This window comes from Tachyglossus aculeatus, chromosome 15, assembly GCF_015852505.1.
Source record: "Tachyglossus aculeatus isolate mTacAcu1 chromosome 15, mTacAcu1.pri, whole genome shotgun sequence".
Taxonomy (NCBI): Eukaryota; Metazoa; Chordata; class Mammalia; order Monotremata; family Tachyglossidae; genus Tachyglossus; species Tachyglossus aculeatus.
In genome coordinates, this window is record NC_052080.1 from 15,461,126 (window position 1) to 15,481,866 (window position 20,741).

The following is a 20,741-nucleotide window of genomic DNA, read 5'->3' on the forward strand; positions in this document are numbered from 1 at the left end:
CACTTACGCAGGGCTCTTTCACTACCGCCTTACTAAGTGGGTTGAGTGGCTTGACATTGCACAGTTAATAATAATAATGGTATTTGTAAGCGCTTACTCTGTGCCAAACACTATTCTAAGCACTAGGGTAGATACAAGGTAATCAGAATGTCCCACGTGAGGCTCATGGTCTTAATCCCCATTTTACAGATGATATAACTGAGGCACAGAAAACTTTGAGGCCACTGAATACCTGGGGAAGCACATGAAGTTTTTCTGCACCGAAGAAACTCGCCAAGTGAGACATTTGCGGGATGATTTGCTGGCGGCAGTGATGGTGCTGTTGGGGTCAGAGATAAGGACAAGAAAAACACAACTAGAGGAAACTCCCTTTGAAGTAGGTGAAAATCAGCCTGGTCAAACTGCCTCACTAAAGAGAAGAAATTCATTCATTCATTCAATCGCATTTATTGAGAGCTTACTGTGTGCAGAGCACTGTACTAAGCGCTCGGGAAGTACAAGTCGCCAACCTATAAAGACGGTCCCTACCCAACAACGGGCTCCCAGTCTAGGAGGGGGAGACAGACAACAAAACAAAACATGTGGACAGGTGTCAAGTCGTCGAACAAATAGAGATAAAGCTAGATGCACATCATTAACAAAATAAATAGAAAGATAAATACGGATAAGTAAAATAAATAGAGTAATAAATCTGTACAAATATATATGCAGGTGCTGTGGGGAGGGGAAGGAGGTAGGGTGGGGGAGATGGGGAGGAGGAGAGGAAAAAGGGGGCTCAGTCTGGGAAGGCTTCTTGGAGGATAATAATAATAACAGTAATAATAGTGGCATTTATCAAGTGCTCACTATGTGCGAAGCACTGTTCCAAGCGCTGGGGGGGATACAAGGTAATCAGGTTGTCCCACGTGGGGCTCACAATCTTCATCCCCATGTTACAGATGAGGGAACTGTAAAGAGAGAAATGAATCAGCAATAACAAGCAAAAAAAAATGCTCTTGAGAAAGGTGAAGAGAAGATGTCAATCAATCAATCGTATTTATTGAGCACTTACTGTGTGCAGAGCACTGTACTAGACTGTGTAATAGTCCCGCTTGGACATTGGATTCCAATGTCCCGCTTGGATTCGAACCCAGGATCTTCTGTTTACTACACAGGCGCTTTAATCATGTAAGCCAAGGAACCAACTGGTAACCTACTCTCTCAACGTGAAACTGGAATGAGATGAATAGGATCTGTGTTTTAAATATTTGATATAAAAATGCCGTTATGTAATCATATTAAAAACAGTGTGCTTTTCATTATTATTGGGATAATTATTGTTATTTCAGTTTCCCTTTATGATGTTATGATGTAAGTCTCTGAGTGCAGACAGAAGGCTCTAAAAATCGAAACGGTGGAATTAAACTGCATTGGCTGTAAGCTCGTTGTGGGCAGGGAATGTGTCTGCTTACTGTTGTGTTATAATAATGGCATTTGTTAAGCACTTACTATGTGCAGAGCACTGTTCTAAGCGCTGGGGGGATACAAGGTGATCAGGTTGTCCCACGCGGGGCTCACAGTCATCACCCCATTTTACAGATGAGGTAACTGAGGCTCTGAGAAGTTAAGTGAGTTCCCCAAGGTCACACAGCAGACATGTGGGGGAGTCGGGATTCGAACCCACGATCTCTGACTCCAAAGCCCGAGCTCTTTCCACTGAGCCAAGCTGCTTCTCTACTTGTATTCTCCCAGATCCTTAGTACAGTGCTCTGCACACAGTAAGCACTAAACAAATACGATTGAATGAACCGGTTGGAAATAATACTGCCCTAGCGCTTCGCACAGTGCTCTGCACATAGAGAGCGCTCAAGAAATACGATTGAATGAATGCAATAGAACCCGGGCCTCCCACGTGACAGAAGAGAATTCTCCCACAGAACCACCAGTACCTTTCTGCAAGCAAACCTTTATCTCGTTCTTACTAAGGAGTCTGTGACCCTCTCTCTGATTCCGATTTGCTTGGATCCATCCCAGCGTTTTGTGCAATACCTGGCAAAAAGTAAGCGCTTAACACACACAGAGGTGGGCCGGCTTGGCTCGCCCTTCCACTGGCAGAGCCACAATCGGTTGGGCGAAAGCCATCTACAGAGCTGCAAATAGGGGAACCATACAGGGAGCAATCGAGATTCCTCACCAGCATTCCCGCTAAATCCTCACACTCCATGCTGGACAAATCCTAGAGTTATTTCCGGTCCCAGTGCACTTAACGTCACCCAGCATTTGCATCGCCGTCCTCGTCATTGTAGTACTATTTAGTGATTACTGAGCGCAGACCACTGAAATAAGCACTGGAAAAGAAATACATTGAAAACTAGACACGGTCCTTTGCCCTGCAGTAAAAGCCAGGAGACGCTAACAACATACAATTAAGGTGAAACACAACTATAGAAGACAAGGAGGACGTAGAAGGCTTCAGATTCCTCCCAAAGTAGAGCAACCGTCTTAGAAGTCTCAGCTGCAGCCATGGTGCTGGGCTTCTCAATTGTCTAAAAGTGAAAAAGACACAGACAATGTTCGAGTTCTATCTGGGCTGGTGTATGGGTCAATGGACACTTGAGCCATGGGATCAGCCAGGGGAGGAAGGGTAAAGGAAGTTGGGCACATAACATTCCGCTTTTCCTTTTGATCACAGGATTTATATTTTGCTGTCTGCCTCCCTGGAGTGTGTTTTCCTTTGCCGCCTTATCTCTCGATCCTTATGAAACTCGAAAGATGCTTTGATAAACTGCTCAAGGTAGTGGGACAGCAAAATTTGGGGTCTAGATTCAGCCAGATTCTAAAATTCCCCCATTAGATTGTAAACCTCTTTGAGGGAAGGAGTCATGGTTACTTGCCCTATTGTGCATCCCTAAACCTTAGTACGCAGTAAAAGCTCAATAAATTCCATCGATTGATGGCCAGCTTCTTTCATCTGTGGGCTCCAGAACCGAGAGCCTCCTGTGAAGGATGTATTTAGTCGAAAACTATTTAGTTGATAGTTTCTAAGTGGGGATAAGAAGTTCCCAGATCGAGATAACCTGGCCCCTCTTTCTCCCTCGTCCCCACAGCCCGAGTGTTCCCTGTTTCAGGACATAAAGAAAAGTGATATGACCTCTAAAGCCCCATCCCAAGTGTGACGTCATACCTCTGCCTGGTGGCTGTGGACCAATCAGAGAGTGTCCTGCCAGAGGGGGAGGAGGCTCATCTTCCTGAAAGGGACAGTCACTCTTTCTAGAAACAAGAAGACTACATCCCATTTCCATGGTAACAGGGACGGCAAGGCCTTTGAGACTGAGTTTATTCATTCAGTCATTCATTCACATATTTATTAAGAGCTTGCTGTGTGCAGAGCACTGTACTAAGAGCTTGGGACAGTACAATCTAACAATAAACAGACACATTACCTGTCCACAAGGAGTTTGCAGTCTAAACTAGTCTACTCTCAGTTTTCCCAATCAGGACAGTTCTGAACCCAGGTTTGACCACTTGGGAGCCGGAAATGGAATGAGAGGATAAATGAGGAATGGAGGGTGGGGAGTAGGTCCATTGTGATAAGTGCTGGTATTAATGCTTTTCTGTGTAGTCATGACCGACATCCGTGGGGGAGAGGCTGGCAGAGGCTGGAGGGTGTTGTCTTTGGTGGACTAAACTCGCCAGAACCTTCTGTGGGCTACTGACCAGCCATGCTGAGGAGGTTTACTGACTCTCTCTACGTTGGTACAACATCTCTCAGAGAGGACAATCATTGAAGGGAACAATCCACCTGACAAAGGGTCGTGGGAGGGAAGTGTGGAAAGAACAATTGAGGCGATTATAAGTGGTCGTATTTATTCAGATTTGGCTGATGACAACATGTTTCTATGTTCATCACATGGGGAGAAGAGAAACAACAAAATACTAGAAAGTAGGCCCTAGTGAGATTCGAACTCACGATCGCTGGTTTACGAGAGGAGTGCTCTCACCCCAGAGCTATAGGGCCATCTATGACATAACCAGAAAGATTTGTGCTGCCAGAGAGTTTGCAGCAGGCAAAATAATAATGATGGTGTTTGTTAAGCACTAACTATGTGCCAAACACTGTTCTAAACGCTGGAGAAATATGGTGTGGGATGGCTCAGTCCGCCTGTGGCCTGGAAGGCGAGTTTCGAGAGTTCGAGCCCCCCGACCCAATATTTGTCTCACACAGAAACACAGCTCCCCCCTTCCACCCTCTTTGAATTAGGGCGGCGCTTTACCAATAGCATACTTATTACTGAAGAAGCAGTGTGGCTTAGTGTGCAGAGACAGGCCCTGGGAGTCAAAAGAACCTGGGTTCTAATCCCGACTCCACCAACCGTCTGCTCTGCGACCTTGGGCAAGTCATTTCACTTCTCTTGGCCTCACTTTCCTCTTCTGTCAAATGGGAATGAAGACTCTGAGCCCGACGTGGGACAACCTGATGACCTTGTATCCACCCCAGCGCTTAGAACAGTGCTTGGCACGTAGAAAGTGTCTAACAAGTACCATCATCGTTATTATGAGAAGCAGATGGTTTAGTGGAAAGAGCACGGGTTTAGGAGTCAGAAATCGTGGGTCCTAATCCCGGTTTCACCACTTGTCAGCTGTGTTACTTTGGGCAAGTCACTTAACTTTTCTGTGCCCCAGTTACCTCATCTGTAAACTGGGGATTAAGACTGCGAGCCCCAAGTGGCTCTTATTATTATTATTATTACTAAGTGCTAGATAGATACAAGTTAATCAGGTCGAAGACAGTCCATATTAATTATGAGCTCACAGTCTTAATCCCCATTTTACAGATGAGGTAAGGGAGGCAAAGAGAAGTTAAGTGACTTTCAGACAACCATCAGAGGTGGGATTAGAAACCGGGTCATCTAACTCCAAGGCCCATGCTCTTTCCACTAATAGTATTTTTTTTCTCTCGGGGCCTTTGCTACAAATATTTGCTCACGAACAAAATAGAATACTAACTGGATTATGAAAACGGAAATATGTTGTTCGCCAGAGGACGATCTGGAGAGAAGACAGGCAGAACTCCCACATTTGTTAAGTGAAAAAACAAACCGAGTTATATAAAGAAGAAAAACTTTAGGTCCCACCGACATTTGAACTCGGATCACTGGACTCAAAGTCCAGAGTGCTAACCATTATACCACTGGGCCGTCGACACGTTTAAACTTCCCTAAAGTCATATTCTGATACATCCTTGCTTATCCTTCAGTTAATCAGTGAGTTATACTTATGAGGGTAATAGGAGAAAATATTATTACTGCTATTTCGATCATCATTATTTTACAATGATCGTGATAGACGAACCAATTGGCTATTATCATTTCCATCATGATGCAAGTTAAACCTTTTGTCATTTTATCGTTTTTAAAATGTTTTTCTTTATTTTTATGTAATGATTAAATAAACAAGATGTCCTTATTATAGTCATTCGAACTATCGTTAGTACTGGCAAGAGTATCATTGGTAGTATTATAGATATTATTATATTAACTATTATTACTGATGATAAAAATTCAAGGAATTACAATAGATGAAGCAATATATGGGTTTTGTCATAGAAGCAGCATGGGTCAGTGGAAAGAGCCCGAGCTTGGGAGTCAGAGGTTCTAATCCTGGCTCCACCACTTGTCAGCTGTGTGACTTTGGGCAGGTCATTTCACTTCACTTCTCTGGGCCTCATTTACTTCATCTGTAAAATGGGGATTAAGACTGTGAGGCCTACGTGGGACAACCTAATCACCTTGTATCCGCCCCAGCTCTTAGAACAGTGCTTTGCACAAAGTAAGCGCTAAACAAATACCATCATCATCATTATTATTATCCAATGCATTATCATGGTAAAAACACAGGGTGCTTACATTCTTATAATCATTAGGATAAAATTCTCATTTTAGTTTTCCTGTTTGGTGCTTTGATGCACGTCTCAAAATGGAGACGAAGACTCTAACTAATGTATATATATATATATATATATACATATATTTTATATATATATTATATATATATATTTTATATATATATATCTATTAATATATATATTTTCAAACCCAGGATTCCCAGGATGGGAAAGGAAGGAAATTGACGTCCACCGTATGCAGTAGTACTGTTGGTGGATGATCGTGGTCCTGGCCATGGAGACAATGGGAGGGTCGGAGGGGAATTGGAGGCTCGGGAATACTTGCCACTGTTGATTTTCAGATGTGTTGGAGATTGTTTCATTTCCTTACCTGGGCACCCCAAACTTTCCTGGTCCATGAAAAGGAGACGTTTTTCCTTACTCCCCCATTACATGAATCCAGCCTCCTGCTCCTGCCCGTTCTGCTCCCGAATTATCGGGGTCCCGATTATCCCGCTGGGGGCGTACCGGGTTCCCGGGGCCGGGTTGGAGGGAGAGCGAGATAACAGGAGGAAGGGGAGTTCCTCTGGATCGAGTGCAACAAGAGGTACTAAAAAGTTCATGGGCTCTAATTCCACTCCGCCACTTGTCAGCTGTGTGACTTTGGGCAAAGCACTTACCTTCTCTGTGCCTCAGTTCCCTCATCTGTAAAAAGGGGATTAAGACTGTGAGCCCCACATGGGACAACCTGATCACCTTGTATCCCCCCAGCGCTTAGAACAGTGCTTTGCACATAGTAATCACTTAACAAAAACCATTATTATTATTATTACCTCGTCTGTAAAAGAGGGATTAAGACTGTAAAACGCGCGTGGGACAACCTGATTACCTTGTATCTCCCGCCAGCGCTTAAAACAGGGCTTGGCACATAGTAAGCGCTTAGCAAATTCCATTACTATTATTTTCGTCCCTCGCCCAGCCGCCCCCAACCCTGCATTGTTCTATCCTTTAGTGAATAGTCGAAACTGTTTACACCGTGGGAGCAAAGTGTCACAGCGGAAGCATTCTGGGGCCATAACCCAGAGGCTGATGGATCAAAACCATCTTCTGTTAAGCATTTTTCCTTTGTACACTCCACTCGATATTCTTCAAATACCATCGAGTCGTTTCCGACCCATAGTGACTCCATGGATACACCCTCTTCAGATCTTCTGTCACAAAGTCGTTGTGGTATGTGTATCCGTAGAGTTTTCATTCTTTTATGCGTATTCATACAGTTGACGGTCACTGGTGGTGAAATTTTGGAGTGTGTGCCTGTGGACAAAAGACTAATCTGTAGGACTCACATACCTGTTCCTTGTTTCGCTGTAATGCTTTTCTTTTGGGTGTCTAGTGCACATTTCCTTTTAGCTGCCTTGTCTCTTAATCTTTATGAGCTATAAAGATACTTTGCTAATCGCGGCTAGATTCTCCAGGATTGTAAACTCCTTCGCTGGATTGTAGACAGCTTTGAGGGCAGGAATGGTCCTTACTTACACTATTGTGTGCTTCCACAAACTTAGGACAGTGGAGAATTACGTTCTCAATTAAAACTATTGATTGATTGCCAGTTGGTTTGATCTGTGGTTTCCGAGTACGAGAGTTTCCTGACAAGGCCGTGTTTAGGCGAAAGCTGTTTCAAAGTGGGAATGAGGTACCCCCAAATCCAGAATACCTGTTCCTCCTTCCTTCTCGACCCCATCGCACTGGTTTCAATACACAAAATGGCGCAAATGTGAGCTCCAGAACCCCACGTGTATTATGACGTCTGTCCTCCTCCTGGAGGCTGTGGGCCAATCAGAGGCCGTCCTTTCAGCTAAAATCAGACCTTCTGAGCTGCATCCCTTTTGGAGTGGAAGCAAGAAGACTGCATCCCTTTTAGATGATGAGCAGGACCCGCAAAGCCTTTGAAATGTCAGTATCCCATACCAGACAGTTTTGGACTCAGGTCTGGCTATTAGTGAATGTAATGAAAAAGCAGGGTTGGGATGGGGCATGGTGGGAGGGGAGGGTTTTGTTCCAGAAGGCGGGCCATGGATGAGGTTATTACTGGGATATTGTTGAGGAAGGTGATGCAGCGCTCACTAAATACAATTGAATGAAATCGGGAATGGAGGGTGGGGAATAGGACCATTATGATTAATGAATTTTCGGGTTTCCCTTCTAGGTCCAAGAGGGAATCCCTACTCCTCCGTGGTTTCCAGGAGCTTCTGTGGCGAGGCAGATAGCGGATGGTAGTCATTCTTTCAATCATTCAATCGTATTTATTGAGCACTTACTGTGTGCAGAGCACCGTACTAAGTGCTTGGAAAGTACAATTCGGCAACAGATAAAGACAATCCCTACCCAACAACGGGCTAGTCCAGTGCGGGTGCGTCTTTCAGCGATTCCCGCTGAGAACCACCTAGCTTCTCTTTCTGCTCCATGACTCACTTCCGGGACATCGCCAAGATCCGCCCTTTCCTCTCCATCCAAACCGCTACCCTGCTGGTTCAATCTCTCATCCTATCCCGACTGTATTACTGCATCAGCCTCCTCTCTGATCTCCCATCCTCCTGTCTCTCCCCACTTCAGTTTATACTTCACTCTGCTGCCCGGATCATCTTTATGCAGAAATTCTCTGGGCATGTTAGTCCCCGCCTCAAAATCCCCAGTGGCTATCAGTCAACCTATGTATCAGGCAAAAACTTCTCACGCTCGGCTCCAAGGCTCTCCATCACCTCGCCCCCTCCTACCTCACCTTCCTTCTTTCCTTCTACAGTCCAGCCCACACCCTCCGCTCCTCTGCTGCCATTAACCTCCTCACTGTGCCTCGTTCTCACCTGTCCCGTCTTCGACCCCCGGCCGACGTCCTCCCCCTGGCCTGGAATTCCCTCCCTCCGCACATCCACCAAGCTAACTCTCTTTCTCCCTTCTAAGCCCTACTGAGAGCTCACCTCTCTGTCCAGGAGGCCTTCCCAGGCTGAGTCCCCTCCTTCCTCTCCCCCTCCCAAATCCCCCCCACCCTACCTCCTTCCCCTCCCCACCGCACATGTATATATGTTTGTACAGATTTATTACTCTATTTATTTTACTTGTACATATTTACTATTCTATTTATTTTATTTTGTTAATATGTTTTGTTTTGTTGTCCGTCTCCCCCTTCTAGACTGTGAGCCCGTTTTTGAGTAGGGCCCATCTCTGTATGTTGCCAACTTGCACTCCCCAAGCGCTTAGTACAGTGCTCTGCATACAGTAAGCGCTCAAGAAATACGATTGAATGACTGACTGACTGACTGACTGAATGAATGAATGACCACGGGTCTTCAGACAGTGTTGGAGTGAGGAAAGGTGAGCCTACATCTATGACCTTGTATCTGTTCCTTTCATGATTTTGATATGCACCCCACCATCAGCCCCAGAGCACTTACCTGTAATAATAATAATGGTGGTATTTTTTAATAATAATAATAATAAAGATGGTATTTGTTAAGCGCTTTATATGTGCCAAGCACTGTTCTAAGCGCTGGGGTAGAGACAAGGTAATCAGGTTCCGTACTAAGCGCTGGGATGGATACAAGCCAATCAGATTGGACACAGTCCCTGTCCCACACAGGGCTCATAGTCTTCATCCCCATTTTACAGATAAGGTAACTGAGGCACAGAGAAGTGAAGTGGCTTGCCCAAGGCCACATAGCAGACAAGTGGTGGAGTCAGGATTAGAATCCATGACCTTCTGACTCCCAGGCCTATGCTCTATCCGTCTGTAATTTGCTTATATTAATGTCTGTCTCCCCCTCTAGCCTGTGAACTCGTTATTGACAGCTAGCATATATACCAACTCTGTTCTATTGTACTGTCCCAAGCCCTTAGTACAGTGCTCTGCATAGAGTAAGGGCTCAACAGATACGACTGATTAATCAATCAATCAATCAATCAATCGTATTTATTGAGCGCTTACTATGTGCAGAGCACTGTACTAAGCGCTTGGGAAGTACAAATTGGCAACACATAGAGACAGTCCCTACCCAACAGTGGGCTCACAGTCTAAAAATCGTGGAGATGATATCAGAAAGAACAAAAGCAAGCGTGATCAGCAGGATTCAAACCTGCACGAGAAAACCCCAATGGATTTCTAGTCCGTCATCTTAACCACTTGGCCACGACTACTTGCACACCTAGTTCATTCAGGCCCTTCCCAAGGCCTGAGTGTCTTCATCAGAATCCAACACCTAGCTTGGAGTTTCTTTCTCCCTCCAAGTCCCCGGACTCCTCGGAGACAAGATCAATCCCCTTTTCTGATCTCAATCCTGCATCCAGAATCCTTTGACAACCAAGCATCATACAGGATTCTGCACGATCCTTCCTCTCACTACTTAAGCGTCTTGGGAATATTCTTCTTTGTTCTCCCCCGCTTGTTAGCACACAAGCTCCTTGTAGACAGGGAGAGTGTCTCGTGTTGCTGGAGTACTTTGGAAGAGCTTCAGAACAGCTTATTGCATACCCTTAACTCCTCCTCGTCCTGTTTCTTCTCCGCCGCCCGTCTCACCTTTCTCTTCTCTGACTACTGCTTAAACAACAGGTTGGATCTTAGTGGATTATCGACCAGGTTCCCATGTTTCCCAACTCGTATTCTCCGGCGGCCAGGAATGGGACAGGAGGGAGGGAGGTCTTGGTCTCAAACCCGAAGATGCCTCTGGAGAGGTAGGTAACTAAAAAGTGTTTTCCTGGAGCAGGTGGGAATCTGGGGACCTTCTCACCTCCAAGATTCATTCTTTGACTTGTCGTGAGGTGCTGGCTCTGTTACTTCTTGTCCTGTGAGATTTCTTACCGCTGTCTTTATCCGTCCAAACCGACTTAGACTTTTAAGAAGTTCACGTGGAATTTCAGGCTGCTCGCCCCTGAAAGTGGACTAAATTGAAACGTAGTGCCGAGCGAGGTCCTTATCTAATAACCGCTTGGTCGAAAAGGGATTAGTAGAAGGTTGGGATTGGCCAAATCAAAAAGCCCCCATCATGGTTTCCTGAGTGCTCAACATGCCAACTGGCTTTTGAGCTCTCCCCTGGATTTGTTTCCGAGGGATATTGTAGAACAACAAACTTGTCGACAGTGTTTGGAGACTAAGAGTAGGAATGGGTTCCATGGTGTAAGGTTTAGCACTCTGGACTCTGAATCCAGCGATCCGAGTTCAAATTTCGGTGGAACCTCTTGTTTTCGATCTTTAATGAATGTGCTTAGTATGTGCCAAATGCTGGTATTAAAAGCCGGGTTTGCCCCCAAGATATTCAGGTCGGGGACTGTCCCTACCCCACATGTGCTTAAGTGGGGTGAAATTTCCGTTGGGGGGTCCCCTTCTTCCCCCATTTCAAACAGGCTATCACTGCCCTAGTTATGACGACCAGGGCCAGAGGAGCTTTTGACTGTCTGAAAACATCAGGACCCCGCAATTTCTAGAATACTTATTGGCGTTATCCAAAAAGCGACCGCTTCTTCCTTCTTTAACCTCCAAATCGGGCAACCCCGATTTGGTAGGGGCCGAGGTAAAGGCAGGAGAAAGCCCCTCTGGTCGGATTCCACGATTCCCAGATCCCTCCAGCAGCAGCAGCCAGGCAAGCAATTAGGGAGTGAGCCAGCTATGCTCCTTGGCCTTGGGTTGGGGGAGATGAGGAATTGAGGGTTTCTGACCAGAATCGGCTGAGGAAGTTCACTAACTCACTCTAGGCTAGTTACAAAGTCTCCTGGAAGACAAACACTGGAAGGCGCAATGCACGTGACAGAGGCTCGTGGGAGAACAGGGGGAAACAATAATTGCAGCAATTACCAATGCTGATATTCAGCTTTTGCTGGTTGCTAACGTCTTTTTACGCTCATCACTCGGGGAGAAGTGGAAGGTAGCAAATATTCCTCGGCAGGCCCTAGAGAGATTCGAACTCACAATCCCTGAGCGCTTAGAACAGTGCTTTGCACATAGTGAGTGCTTAACAAATGCCATTATTGTTATTATTATTATTACAGTACAACAGAATTAACAGAGCTATTCCAAGCCCATAACGAACTTACAGTCTAGAGGGGGAGACAGTCTATCAATCAGTCAATCAATCAGTGGTATTTATTCAGTGCTTACAATATGCAGAGCATTCAATTCAATCATATTTATTGAACATTTACTGTGTTCAGAGCACTGTACTAAGCACTTGGGAGAGTACAATGCAACGGAATTAGCAGACATGTTCCCTGCCCATAACGTAGGGGTACACATCTAGATAATGATGATATTTGTTAAGTGCTTACTATGTGCCAAGCACTGGGTAATGGCAATCAGGGCTGTTGTTCTATGTTGCGGTGTTGAAGGCTCTGATTGATTAATTAATTTATTTTGATTGATACCTAAAAGTTTCTGGATCTGGAAAGAGAAGTGGATTTTGGAGGACTTTGAAGATGAATGTGGTCATCAGGTGGATTTGTGGGAGGAGGGAGTTCCATATAAGAAGATTGAGTGGGTAAAAACAAAAGCAGCATGGCCTGGTGGATACAATACGGGCTTGAGAGGTGGAAGATCCGGGTTCTGATCCCGGCTCTGCCACTTGCCTGCTGTGGGACCTTGGATAAGTCGCTTAACTTCTCAGTGCTTCAGTTTCAACTGCAAAATGGGGATTCAATCCCTGTTCTCCCTCTTAGACTGTGAGCCCCGTGGGGACCGATTATCTTCAATCTACTCCAGCGCTTAGAACAGTGCTCAGCACACAGTAAGCACTTATCAAATACCACACAAAATAACGGGATATGAATGATCACCACCTGGGCGATGCCTCAAGGCAGCTACACACCCACTAACGGCAAAGAGGTGAGCTTACCATCCACCACAACTTAAAAGCAAGGGGACATTTGTGTGTTGGAATCACTCATCTTACAAACCTCTGATCAATTACTTCTCTCTCTGGGTCTATATTCCCTTGCTCTGCTGTTTAATTGAACCTCTGGTCTTCTGGTCTAAACACCATGCCAACCTCGTTCACTTCAAGTTTATCCTTTCCTGCCTTAACTCAGCCCTCTCTTCTGCCAGACAAAACTATTTCTCCTCCCTTATTGACACCCATGCCCATCACCCCCGCCAGCTCTTCCGTACATTCAACTCCCTTCTCAGGCCCCCGGTTCCTCCCCCTCCTCCTTCCCTCACCCCCAACGATCTGGCCTCCTACTTCATTAACAAAATTAAATCCATCAGGTCCGACCTCCCCAAAGTCTCTTCGCCCCTTTCCCCAACCCCCCGGCTCTCAACACTCTCTGCTACTCTCCCATCCTTCCCAGCGGTATCCTCAGAGGAACTCTCCTCCCTCCTCTCAAGTACTACTCCGGCCACCTGTGCTTCTGACCCCATTCCCTCTCATCTTATGAAATCTCTCGCTCCATCCCTTCTCCCCTCCTTAACTTCCATCTTCAACCGCTCACTCTCCACTGGTTCCTTCCCATCTGTCTTCAAACATGCCCATGTCTCTCCCATCCTAAAAAAACCCTCTCTTGACCCCACCTCACCTTCTAGTTATCGTCCCATATCCCTCCTACCATTCCTTTCCAAACTCCCTGAACGAGTTGTCTACACGCGCTGCCTAGAATTCCTCAACAACAACTGTCTCCTCTACCCCCTCCAGTCTGGCTTCCGTCCCCTTCATTCCACGGAAACTGCACTCTCAAAGGTCACCAATGACCTCCTGCTTGCCAAATCCAACGGCTCATACTCTGTCCTAATCCTCCTCGACCTCTCAGCTGCCTTTGACACTGTGGACCACCCCCTTCTCCTCAACACGTTATCTGACCTTGGCTTCACAGACTCCATCCTCTCCTGGTTCTCCTCTTATCTCTCCGGTCGTTGTTTCTCAGTCTCTTTTGCAGGCTCCTCCTCCCCCTCCCATCCTCTTACTGTGGGGGTTCCCCAAGGTTCAGTGCTTGGTCCCCTTCTGTTCTCAATCTACACTCACTCCCTTGGTGACCTCATTCGCTCCCACGGCTTCAACTATCATCTCTACGCTGATGACACCCAGATCTACATCTCTGCCCCTGCTCTCTCCCCCTCCCTCCAGGCTCGCATCTCCTCCTGCCTTCAGGACATCTCCATCTGGATGTCCGCCCGCCACCTAAAGCTCAACATGTCAAAGACTGAGCTCCTTGTCTTCCCTCCCAAACCTTGTCCTCTCCCTGACTTTCCCATCTCTGTTGATGGCACTACCATCCTTCCCGTCTCACAAGCCCGCAACCTTGGAGTCATCCTCGACTCCGCTCTCTCATTCACCCCTCACATCCAATCCGTCACCAAAACCTGCCGGTCTCAGCTCCGCAACATTGCCAAGATCCGCCCTTTCCTCTCCATCCAAACCGCTACCCTGCTCATTCAAGCTCTCATCCTATCCCGTCTGGACTACTGCACTAGCCTTCTCTCTGATCTCCCATCCTCGTGTCTCTCTCCACTTCAATCCATACTTCATGCTGCTGCCCGGATTATCTTTGTCCAGAAACGCTCTGGACATATTACTCCCCTCCTCAAAAACCTCCAATGGCTCCCGATCAATCTGCGCATCAGGCAGAAACTCCTCACCCTGGGCTTCAAGGCTGTCCATCACCTCGCCCCCTCCTACCTCACCTCCTTTCTCTCCTTCTACTGCCCAGCCCGCACCCTCCGCTCCTCCACCACTAATCTCCTCACTGTACCTCGCTCTCGCCTGTCCCGCCATCGACCCCCGGCCCACGTCATCCCCCGGGCCTGGAATGCCCTCCCTCTGCCCATCCGCCAAGCTAGCTCTCTTCCTCCCTTCAAGGCCCTGCTGAGAGCTCACCTCCTCCAGGAGGCCTTCCCAGACTGAGCCCCTTCTTTCCTCTCCCCCTCGTCCCCCTCTCCATCCCCCCATCTTACCTCCTTCCCTTCCCCACAGCACCTGTATATATGTATATATGGTTGTACATATTTATTACTCTATTTATTTATTTTACTTGTACATTTCTATCCTACTTATTTTATTTTGTTGGTATGTTTGGTTCTGTTCTCTGTCTCCCCCTTTTAGACTGTGAGCCCACTGTTGGGTAGGGACTGTCTCTATGTGATGCCAATTTGTACTTCCCAAGCGCTTAGTACAGTGCTCTGCACATAGTAAGCGCTCAATAAATACGATTGATTGATTGATTGATTGGTCATCAAGCTCATATCGACAGCCCCAAACCCACATCTCCATCCTCCTCGAATCTGGGCCACAGAAGGACCAATTCCATTGTTCTATACAGTGGGATTAATTAAAGTCTGAATTCCCCATCCCATCCCTCAGGACTTCCTCTCATCCCTTGGTTCCCAGAGCCCTGAACGCTAGAAAAGCCAAGGACCCGATCCTCATCCCTCCAACAAAATCTTGACACATTATCCATCATCCCCGTCTCCCAATCTCTCAACTCCGATCCAAACCAATCGCACAGCTCTCCGACCTGTTCCAGTGTCACGGGAGACTGGAAGGAAGTCGGTCTTCGTTCCCCTGGGTTGCCATTCCCCCTCAATTGAGAGTCATAAATCTCTCTTCCTGTTTCCATATCCCTGATCCCCATTTCTACAGACAAGGTCGCTGAGTGAACGGGAGAGGAGGAGATCTCTTGTGAATTACAGATCTCGGTGCCCAATGAGGTCATGGGGGAATAACGGGAGGATTCAGGAAAGCCAGTTCGATGATTCTCCCGTGTTTCCTCGCAGGCCGTGCCGTGAGGTAAGTTCTTTCTGTTCTGCTCTTCTTCTTGGGCCTCGAGTGAGGAGGCAAAAAGACCCTTTCTGCTCACTCATCCTGAGGTGCCAGTGAAAGCCTTTCAGATCCAAAGATGAAGGATTAAACAGACGTCGCACTATGAAACATGCCATGACCAAATCCCATCAACCACCTGTCCTTCTTGGTAAGCTTTCTCTGATAACGGCACCAGTCTATTTAGAGGGAGCATATTCATTTATTCATTGAATCGTATTTGTTGCGGACATACTGTGAGCAAAGCAGTGTACTAAGTGCTTGGGAGAGTACAGTATAACAATAAGCAGACACAGTCCCTACCCACAATGAGCTTACAGTCTAGAGGGTGATAATACATTCCTTGACCCCCATCTCAATGAATCATTTAATCTATGTATTCAATTTATTGAAGCATTCAAATTTATTGAACGCTTATTGCGGGCAGAGCACTATGCTATGAGCTTGGGAGAGTACAGTAGAGTAGAGGTGGTAGACACGTTCCCTGCCCACATGAGCTTACAGTCTAGAGGGGGAGATGGACATTATTATAAATAAATGAATTACAGATATGGACAAAAGTGCCTTGGGGCTGAGGGAGGGGTGAATAAAGGACGCAAATCCAAGTGCAGGGGTGACGTAGAAGGGGGTGGGAGAAGAGGAAAGGAGGGCTTAGTCGGGGAATACCTCTTTGAGGATACGGCATCTTCAATAAGGCTTTGAAGGTGGGGAGAGTGGTCGTCTGTCGGACATGAAGAGGGAGGGCATTCCACGCCAGCGGCAAGAAGTGGGCAAGAGGTCAGAGATGAGATAGACCAGACTGAGATTTCAAAGAATAATTCATCCATGCCTATATCATCCCAACAGCCAAGGGTCAAGTGTTCGAATCCTGGCTCCGCCACTTGTCTACTGTGTGACCTTGGGCAAGCCACCTAACTTCTCTGTACCTCAGCTACCTCATCTGTAAAATGGGAATAAAGATTGTGAACCACACGTGGGACAAACTGATCACCTTATATCCCCCCAGCGTTTAGAAAAGAGCTTTGCACATAGTAAGGGCTTAACACATGCCATTATTATTATTATTATTATTATTATTATTATTATTATTATTATCAGCCACTTAGCATTCCTTTATAGTGCATTTCTTATTCATTTATTTCTAATTTTTAGATGACTTTATGCATGAGTTGACTCCTATTCCTACTGTGCAAGTTCAGGTTCTGTCTGTCTTATTCACTGTCTTACGAACTTCAAAGGATAGGGATCACTTCTGTTGCTGCCAGTTTCCTCTGGTGGTGAAAAATGCCTAGCTTTCACCCATTTCCTCTTGGGAAACCCAGCAACAATTTGTCGAAGTCTCAATGGACATTACCCCAGCGCTTAGAACAGCGCTTGGCACATAGTATGCACTTGATAAATGCCATTATTATTATTATTGCTTATTATTTTTATTGTGTTTGTTAAGTGCTTACTATGAGTCAAGAATTGTTTTAAACCCTGGGGTACATACAAGTTAATCAGGTTAGACCCATTCCCTGACCCCTATGGGGGCTCACAGTTTTAGTCCCCATTTTACAGATTAAAATCTCAAAAAGTCTAGGAAGCAGTGTGGTTTAGCGGAAAGAGCCCGGGCTTGGGAGTCAGAGGTCTTCGATTCTAATCAATCAATCAACCAATCGTATTTATTGAGTGCTTACTGTGTGCAGAGCACTGTACTAAGCGCTTGGGAAGTACAAGTTGGCAACATATAGAGACGGTCCCTACCCAACAGTGGGCTCACAGTCTAGAAAGGGGAGACAGAGAACAAGACATAACATATTAACAAAATGAAATAAATAGAATAGATATGTACAAGTAAAATAAATAAATAGAGTAATAAATAGTTACAAACATATATACATATATACAGGTGGTGTTGGGAAGGGAAGGAGGTAAGGCAGGCGGGATGGAGAGGGGGAGGAGGGGGAGAGGAAGGAGGGGACTCAGTCTGGGAAGGCCTCCTGGAGGAGGTGAGCTCTCAGTAGGGCCTTGAAGGGAGGAAGAGAGCTAGCTTGGTGGATGGGCAGAGGGAGGGCATTCCAGGCCCGGGGGATGACGTGGGCCGGGGGTCGATGGTGGGACAGGCGAGAACGAGGCACGGTGAGGAGATCAGCGGCGGAGGAGCGGAGGGTGTGGGGTGGGCTGTAGAAGGTACAGCAGGAGTCCACAAGGAGCTTACAGTCTAGAGTAGGAGATGGACATTATTATAAAGTCAATGCATTATGGATACGGACGTAAGTGCTGTGGGCTGAGGGAGGGGTGAATAATGGGAGCAAATCTAAGTGCAAGAGTGTGGGACAAGAGGGGATGAGGGCTTAGTTGGGGGTGCTCTGTTGGAGGAAATGTCCCTTCAAAAAGGTTTTGAAGGGGGAGAGAGCGTTTGTCCGTCGAAGGGAGGGATGCGGGCAACAGCTCAGTGGTGAGCTGGACTAGACTGAGATCTCAAAGAACGATTCCCATGTCATCCCATCAGCCAATTTAGCACTAGTATGTTCATCTGTATAAGGCATTTCTTATTCGTTCATTCCTACTTTTCAGATGGGTTTTAAGTAAACTTTGACTCCTATTCCTATGGTGCAAATTCAAGTTGTATCTGCCTCCCTCACTAGCTTATCAACTTTCAAGGATAAGGGTGACATCTGTTGCTCTCAGTATCCAAGTACAGTGCCCTGAACTCAGTAAACCCTCCGGACCTCAGTTATCCCATCTGTGAAATGGGATTAAGACCGTGAGCCCCATGTCGGACAGGACCTGTGTCCAGCCTGATAAGCCCGTATTTACCCCAGTTCTTAAGACATGGTCCTTAAGACATGCCATTAAAATAATGAACATCCATAACATTGATGGTGGTAGTGAAAAATATAGCATTTACCTAGCCACCACCCATTTTCTCTTAGGAAACCCAGCAACGATTTGTCCAAGTCTCATTGGACTTATTATTAATTATGATGATTATTATATTTGTGAAGCCCTTACTATGAGTCAAGCACTGTTCTAAATGCTGGGGTAGATGCAGGTTCATCAGGTTGGACAGAGTCCAACCTGACAGATGGGGAACACAGTCTAAAACTCAATTTTATGGATGAGGTCACTGAGGCGCAGGGATTGTGATTTGCTCAAGATAATCCGACAGAAATTATCCGTAATTTTATTTATTTGTATTGATAGCTGTCTCCCCCACTCCAGACATTAAGCTCACTGTGGGCTGGGAATGTGACAGATTTTTGTTGTATTGTGCTCTCCCAAGCGCTTAGTACAGTGCTCTGCATACAATAAGCGCTCAGTAAATGATTTAATGAATGAATGAATGAATGAATATCAGGTAGCAGAGGCAAGATTAGAATCCAGATCCTCTAACTCTCAGGCCCGGGCTCTTTCCACTAGACCACACAGCTTCACGCTCAAATACTATTTATTGGTTGACCTGAGTCTTTGACACATTCCACACTCAATTAAGGAAGTCACATTCCCCAGGCACAGTTTGGGGGAAACCATGTCCAGTGCGGAAAAACGGATTTGTGTAGTGTTTGTGTTGTTATGATACACAGTGCAGGCGAGTTCCTAGACTCCCTCTGGCAATGGCTAGGAGATGCTAGACTGTAACCTCGTTGTGGGCAGGAAATGCGTCCGTTTTCTTGTTTGAGTGTACTCTTTAAATCACTTAGTACAATGCTCACCATGCAGTAAGCCCTGCATAAATACGAGTGATTGATTGACGCCCCCATCAATTGATTTGGCAGGGATCGCATGTGCATTTTGCTAGCTACCGACGAGATAGTTCAACTGTGCGATCCATCCCATTTTTCTTTCAGGGAACTTACGAGATGGCCCTGGACAATCGCATGGCAGTGAGGGAATTCCTGCTGCTGGGATTCTCGGAGGTCCGGGAGAGGCAGGTGGCCCAGGCCGCGCTGTTCCTCCTGGTCTACCTGGCGGCTGTGACGGGGAATCTCCTCATCGTTACCATCACCGTCCTCGACCGGCGCCTCCACACCCCCATGTACTTCTTCCTCAGAAACCTGTCCGTCCTCGACCTCGGCCTCATCTCCGTCACCGTCCCCAACTCCGTCGTCAACTCCCTGACCAACAACAGATCCATCTCCTTCGTGGGCTGTGTCCTCCAAGTGTTTTTCTTTGTGTCTTTGGCATCTGCCGAGCTGGCCTTCCTCACGGTGATGTCCTATGACCGCTATGTGGCCATCTGCCTTCCGCTGCGCTACGAGGTCATCATGAGCAGAGGGGACCTTTGGAAGATGGCTGGCACCTCCTGGCTCAGCGGGGGACTCTCTGGCCTCGTGTACACGGCTGCCACCTTCTCCGGGCCCTTCTGTGGGTCCAACGCGGTCCGCCAGTTCTTCTGTGACGTCCCCCAGCTCCTCACGCTCTCTGACCCCAGTGTGATCGTCCAAAAAGTCGGGGTAACAATCTCTGTTGTTAGCCTCGCCTTCCTCTGTTTGGCCTCCATCGTCGTCTCTTACGTGCACATCTTCCGGGCCGTGCTGAGGATGCCGGCCGCCGAGGGCCGGGCCAAAGCCTTCTCCACCTGCCTGCCCCACCTCGCCGTCGTGACTTTCTTTGTCTCCACGGGTGGCTTTGCCTACCTTAATCCAAAAGGTTCTCCTGTCCTTGACCTGCTTCTGTCGGTGTTCTATGCCGTGGTGCCTCCGGCCGTGAACCCCCTAATCTACAGCCTGAGGAACAAGAACATGAAGTCTGCTTTGTGGAAAATTCTGGGCGGAAAATTGTGAACCTGGAGGAAAATGTCCTCTTATTTTTAAGAGATTCTCTCTTTCATCCTATCATTCTCTCCACCTCTAGATTGTAAGATCGTTGTAGGCAGAGAAGATAACTACCAACTCCGTTGCATTGTTCTCTCCAAAGTGCTTAGTAACAATAACAATAATAATGATAATAATGGTATTTGTTAAGTGTTTACTGTGTGTCAAGCACTGTTTTAAGCCCTGGGGTAAATACAAGGTTATCAGGTTGTCCCAGTCTTAATCCCCATTTGACAGATGAGGTAACTGAGGCCCAGAGGAGTGAAATGTCTTGCCTAAAGTCCTACAGCTGAC